Raw genomic sequence first — 7390 nt, 5'->3', positions numbered from 1 at the left:
TGCTGGGATTGTAGTGAAGGGCCTGCTCTTGAAGATAAGACTATGAATGAATGAATACATACATACATACATACATACATACATACATACATACAGTCGACCTGGTTGGCGAGTTGGTATAGCGCTGACCTATGCCCAAGTTTGCGGGTTCGATCCCGGCCAGGTCGATGGCATTTAAGTGTGCTTAAATGCGACAGGCTCATGTCAGTAGATTTACTGGCATGTAAAAGAACTCCTGCGGGACAAAATTCCGGCACATCCGGCGACGCTGATATAACCTCTGCAGTTGCGAGCGTCGTTAAATAAAACATAACATTTTACATACATACATACATACATACATACATACATACATACATACATAATTGAAATGTAGCTGGCAATTTACTTTCTTGTACGGCATGCGTTGAAACGAATTACAGGTTGCGAATACATGTCCCGCAAGATGTTTTGAATCAGAAATCGAAGATTGTGGAATGTGAAATTATTAAAAGCGATGAAATAATCTACGTAGGTGATTTTATTGAAGATATTGAAGCAAAGCTGAGATACTGACTGAGAAAAACAGTTGTCACCTTGATCTCGACAAGGTCTGAACTCCACTATCTTCAGCGGAAAGCTGACGCACTGACCGGTCTGTACTGTACTTATTTGTGCAACAGTAAAATCTCAATGAAGATAGTGACGTTTCCGGCATTATTGGATGACCTCGCTTAGTAATCCGTTGCTATGCATATCTTCCCTAGCAACGTTTGTCCTTTCTTTAGTTCGTTCTGGCTATCCTTCATAAAATGTTAAAGGGCACACAAGACCTAATAATTGTAGTTTACACAATATTTTTAATGTGGCCACAGATCTTCCTATTGTACTACAGAGAGTGTTCAATTTTCGTGACGTTTCGATTATTTCTCTATGTTTTTATTTTACCTAACTAATTTATTTTGCATGTTTACTATGAAGTGAAAGGGAATACTTAGCTTTTCTACATTGCTGAAATAGAAACTCTAGAGAGAGAGAGAGAGAGATAACTTGTCCGGCCTTAATTAAGGATGACCACAAGAATCCGGAAATTAATAGCAAATAAATACAATTAATTAAATATGAATATTGTTATAAAAATAAAATGTAATAATTAAGCACCACTGATTATCAATTATAAAATAAAATCTTAGAAGATGACTACTATGTATAAAATTATACTTATAAATAAAAGATTTTATTTAAAATTAGCATATCCTTAATTAAGGCCTTCTGAGTGGTATAAATGAAATTGTATAATCTGCAGGGAATCTTAAAGAATTTGCGAGATGATTTTTTGAATTTAAAAAGATGATATTGATAATTGTTTTAAAAAATTACATGTAAATTTTGGTAAAGAACTCCGAGCACCAAAAAATTAACCTGTCACTGACCAATTGAAGAGAGGGATGTTATAATTGGCACTAAGGTAGGGAATACAAGGTTCATAAATGGCCCTCTTTTCCTGATCAACCTGATGAGCTTGGTTTAGATCTCTCTCCATGCGTATAGTTGGAGCTATGATAATAGCCTTTTGTTGTTGCCTATTTATTGCTATTATATCCGCTCTTCTGTGAGAGTCGTCTTCAGAAATGCATTGGACCTCTTCATGAACATCCCAACCCTTGTTCCGAAGAAGACGGGCGATAGCTCCACGGACTCTCCTTTCCGACAAAAGCCCAACACATGGCCAAGAGTTTCTGTCTCGTTGCAGCCTGGTTGACGGCAACGGGTCGTGCTGAAAGCTCTGCCAGGAACGGAGCGCACTGCAGTAAGGTTGCAGGACATCTTGATTGCATTAATATATTCCGAAGACGACAAATTCTTTTTGGTGCTGACCCATGAATTGGCTCTTGGATATTCTTCATAACTTGTTCTTCTTGTAACTTCGAAAATGTTAATAATTTCTACTCCTTAAAAATGCTTTTGTTTACTTCATTGCAGGAATTAGAAAGCAAGGGCAAAAGATACAGAAGTCAGGAAGCCAAGCATCAAGAAGGCCCAGGACACTTCGGTCTGTGGTGATGATGATGATGATGATGATGATTAGGGGACGTACTTTGTCCCAGGAGGCTATAAGATTAAGTATTACTGGAGATTTTAACTGGACGACTGCGTGCATTTAGCAAGCGAAGTACTTAACTGACGGCTCACGCGACTCTTGTTTCGTCAAGTGGGGCAGAACAAAACATGGACCACTTTAACTAATATTTTAAATTTAAATTATTTACTTTCTGTACACTAGAATACGCTATTATTATTATTTACAGTACAATAAAGCTATAACACTTAAATTAAAACCTTAAAAGTGCCAAAAATTTTGAAAAAGATCATGTATCTTAAAGACAGACGGACCCATTTCAACACCGGTTTGGTGCGGGTCCAGTTGGTCTTGATTTCCGGAGGTTGCTTTCGTCAGTGGTGGGGATGAGCTGCTCTTACAGTGGTGGGGAGTAATTTGTGTGTCGTGTATTATGATATCGAATAAAGTATGTGTATTGAATTGTAATTGTGTATTAAGTATAGGGGAGAGTCGAGTAGTATCGGACAGTGCGTTTTTTTTCATCTACCACCATATGGTAGTACCTGAATGACATGGTTACGTTTCTCTATGCGACATCACAGAAACGTAACCATGTCAATCAGGTACTATCATCGTGTGGTAGATGAAAGAAACCCACTGTCCGATATTACCCGATGTCCGATACTACCCGACTCTCCCCTATGTTGTGGATATGTTATTGTGTGCTTCTATATATTTCGTATCGTTCTAGTATGATTAACTGTTGACTTTTTGGTATCATTTGTAGTATTTCCATAGGTCTATCTATTTCTATGTTATTGTAATCGTGATTGTTGTTAGTAATATGTATTGCGTAATTTGATGTGATGTCTAGTTTAGTAATTGCTTTAATGTGGTCGTATCTTATTTGGAATGGTATTCCAGTCTGTCCTATGTAAACATCTGGATAGCTATTCCATTTCAATTTGTAAATCCCAGTTGAATTATATTTATTTGTTTGATGTCATTATTTAGATATTTCTGTATTCTGTTAATTGTTTTAGATGCTATCTTGTATTTCAGTTTTCTGAATGTAGCTGCAATTTTGTATGTATTGGTATTGTGATATGTTAATGTAGGCCTACATTGATCAAACATTATCAACGTTATTAAACTTCTGTAGGTACAGTATTGTGTATTGTAATGCAAGGTATTTCATTTCATAATTTTATAGCCTACTTATTTTGTAAATTGTGTACAACAGTTTAAATAAAGTTTGGTCATTGTAAGCCTTCATTCTTTATGATAGTGTAAATAGTGAAAATAGCGTATTTTAATGTACATAGCGTAAATGGTTGACAGACATTGACTACATTCAAAAGCCGATTGTAAAGAAGACTGATTTTCGTCTCTACAATATGATATTTCGTTAAATATAATTTTTGTATAATATTTATTTTTAATATATCAATTCTCTTCTATTGTCTTAATAATTCCTTCGATCCAATTGTCTTATTTAACAATAAATTGTAATTATTTAATTCTTAGAATTATATGTAAGTAAACATCTCTACATTTTGCAAATCAAGATTTCGGGTATAACTCCCTGTAAAGTTGATTTGAATAATTTCGAGGGAAAAATTGTTCCGGGGCCGGGTATCGAACCCGGGACCTTTGGTTTAACGTACCAACGCTCTACCAACTGAGCTACCCGGGAACTCTACCCGACACCGATCCAATTCCTCCCTCTATATCCACATACCTCAAAGTGGGCTCACAACCGTCAAGCAACCAACTTCGAGTGCACACTAACTCTGTGTGACTTACATTGTGGTTTTCTGTTAACGAACAGTGACGTGTATTATGCAGATTTTTCCCTCGAAATTATTCAAATCAACTTTACAGGGAGTTATACTTGAAATCTTGATTTGCATAATACACGTCACTGTTCGTTAACAGAAAACCACAATGTAAGTCACACGGAGTTAGTGTGCACTCGAAGTTGGTTGCTTGACGGTTGTCAGCCCACTTTGAGGTATGTGGATATAGAGGGAGGAATTGGATCGGTGTCGGGTAGAGTTCCCGGGTAGCTCAGTTGGTAGAGCGTTGGTACGTTAAACCAAAGGTCCCGGGTCCGATACCCGGCCCCGGAACAATTTTTCCCTCGAAATTATTCATCTCTACATTTTGTTTTTACTTTTATTATTATTATTATTATTATTATTATTATTATTATTATTATTATTATTATTATTATATTGTATTCTGTGTCGACGCTATATATTTTTGCTATGTATTTTTATACTAGTTAAGTGGAAGAGAAGGCCTTATGGCCTTAACTCTGTCAGTACCAGTAAAAATAAATGAAATAAATAAATTAACAAATAATTTAAATCGTAGGAAAGATTATCGTAATATCAATCTTTGTCAATATAATGCATTTTCAACAGTCTTCGAGGTCTACTTTTAAATCATGAATAGAACGTCAACTGCAGCACAAACAAGATGCAAGTGTTCATTGTGATACAATTTATAAGTTTATTTTCGCCGCTCACGTTATTTTGAATAGCCTAATTTTTAAGCCTACATTAGGTAAATATTCTTGCCCACTATTGCTAGACTACTGACCATCTGAGCTTCACAAATTCCTCCTAAGAACTTTACTAAACTCACAGTTTAAGATTCAATATGTGTGCAGACGGTTACACATCGTTTTTGACGTGAATTTAAAGATGACGAACTAGAGAGGATTCGGAAGGGAATTGTTGCAATGAAAAAAAGAAGTTTATTTATTTTTAACATCATTTTTCAACAGTGACAATGACTCAGTGACAGAAGAAACCAAGAAACATGAAGAGCAATGTCCCACAGTCGCTGATGTGCTACGAATGTCACAGAATCTACTCAGAATCGAATCCCGGAAGCGGTTGCGGAGTGACTGAGGGAAGTGCACAGTTCTCAGAGCATGGCCTTGGTGTTAAACCACGATCCTGCGAACTCTGCTCCAACACGAAGTACAAAACGGCGACCTTCTCTGCCTTACATTTATGTAATTTGAATATATATTGAAACCATAAGAAACAACACGTTCATGTGGGAGGAAAGCAAAAAGTATAAATAATTTTTACACAGTCATAATAAGGCAGACCTTTCAGTGTATACTATCGTGATAAAAGTTTACTAGCATGGTGGAAGCATGTTAAAATAACTACTAATACTAGGACTAAAAGTAAACAACTTTCAACTGTTGAAAGAGTTGACAAACGATGCAAGGCCTTCATTTAACAAAAGCTGTATCAAATCCTTGCGGTATGTATGTAATAGGCTTATTGTAATACTAGCCGTACGCGTGCGCTCCGCTGCACCTGTTAGAAATAAATATAAAGTAATTACATAATTAAAATAGGACGTTTGATCCAGGGAACAACTTTTACAACAGCGCAAGATAATCTGCTTCGCTCATTACCCAATTTTTTTGCATTGCATTTATTGCATATGTATTTTATTTATTTTAACACGATTCAATTGAGCATAGTTAAAATTTGAATTATAAAATAATGGATTGCTAAGCTAACGTGCTATTACTGCATACTAAATCAATACACTCTCGTTGTTCGTTAATTCTCTGAGATTAAAATGAGTGTACATAAATATTATTTTAAGAAATACAGAAAACGAATGTACAACATAGCCTATTAAATTTTCTGTGCATAAGAAGCTATTTTAATCTTACCTGTCCTCGATTTACTCAGACGTTACTGTAATAACATTATAGCATTATGTCCATACAGAGAAACTACACTTTCCAATGGTGAATTAATAATTAATTATACAAATCGGTTAATTTAGCTTCTGATATTACTTTATACAAACACAGAAACATTCTCTGTAGGCTATGTTTAATAGCTTTCGATTGTTGATGTCCAAGGCCCCTGTTTCGATTGTTATTGTCTAAGGCCCCTTATAGACAAAGTCATTTGTTCTTAATTCATTGCACCGTCTTAGATGGCGTTATTTTAATTTTAAAACTCATTTATCTCATTAAATAACAGTCCTATCAAAATTTTGTAAAGAATAAAACTTATCGGAAATAATTTTTAAAGAACCTTTTGTTATGTAACATTTTTCATAACGAGATATTTCGAGTTATTTAATTCAGGCCCCCTTATAACCCCCCTTTTAAGTAAAGTATTTTGAATGCCATATAGCCTAAAATCTAAGTTACAACGAACTTAATTTATATTCCAATTTTCATATAAATCGGTTCAGCCATTATCGCGTGAAAAGGTAACAAACATACAGACAGACATACAAACAAAAATTTCAAAAATGCGATTTTCGGTTTCAGGGTGGTTAATTATATATGTTAGGACCAATTATTTTTGGAAAATCGAAAATTACCAGCAAAATTTCGGCTACAGATTTATTATTAGTATAGATTACAAGCCCTATATGGTGTTCACAAAGTCCTGTTCGTATTATAGCAACTAGTCACATAGGGTGCTATTCATAGACATTTCGCTAGCACGCGCTACGAGCGTGCTAAACTAGCCCCGGCTATCCACTGGTTACTTGTACAGGATTCATATCATATCGCTAACACTGGTTTATGAATATGAAAAACGTTAGTTCGCTGATCATCCACCGGAAGCCCACGCTAAGAATGTCTATGAATATGGCCCTCAGTGTGTAATTTAGCGAGTCTAGCCGGCCAAAAATCATTTCTCGAAAACTAATCGCTCAATTTTCATAAAATTTGGTATGTAACTTCAATTATTGAAGTAGATAAGTTTTCAATAATGAAAATGAAAATAACAACTATTTTTACTAAAATAAAATTAGTAATATTGTAAAAAAAATAGATTTGAGTGAAAAAATAAATTAATGTTCATAATTTGGAATGCGCTTAAAATTGAAAGCGTAAGACGAAGGAATATTGCTACATACGAGTATCTTATTCGTTCAGACGTCAGATGCATCCCCATCAGAATTTGTATCCTCGCTGCTAGTCTCTCCTTCGGCAGCACCGAGTAATAGAGGCTCGGAGAGAACAGCAGCACTACTATTAAAATCGACAGCGATTTTCTCTTTTTAATTTCTTTAAGCTGATGATGTAAGGGTCCAAAGAAATAAGTAGCTTCAGTAAAAGATCGGTATTTGTGTCTTTCTTGAGGTTTTTCATTCGAAGACTTCTCTGAAAAGTCTAATATAGTATTTGTTCCTCGTTTCCTGGGCTTCCTAAGATAGTTTGCCAGCAGGCATAATAGTGTCATGTGACCTTCTGTCCATGAGCCAAGAGTTTGTGAAGGGTTGTAGGCATATAATACTATTTGTGCAAGCATAAATATAATTCCCTTGTCTCCCTTGCAT

The 7390-nt window shown here is 35.3% G+C and overlaps 1 non-coding gene across 1 annotated transcript; it reads right to left on the bottom strand.

The window, feature by feature from the left end:
- Window positions 1-3664: 3664 nt before the first annotated feature.
- On the bottom strand, window positions 3665-3737 carry TRNAN-GUU (transfer RNA asparagine (anticodon GUU)). The gene has a single exon. It is a non-coding gene; the product is annotated as a tRNA-Asn (tRNA).
- Between the last annotated feature and the right edge of the window lie 3653 nt (window positions 3738-7390).

The sequence above is a fragment of the Periplaneta americana genome, chromosome 17, assembly GCF_040183065.1.
Source record: "Periplaneta americana isolate PAMFEO1 chromosome 17, P.americana_PAMFEO1_priV1, whole genome shotgun sequence".
Taxonomy (NCBI): domain Eukaryota; kingdom Metazoa; phylum Arthropoda; class Insecta; order Blattodea; family Blattidae; genus Periplaneta; species Periplaneta americana.
The sequence above is the reverse complement of the archived record's forward strand: the minus strand, read 5'-3'. Positions and strand labels throughout refer to the sequence as shown.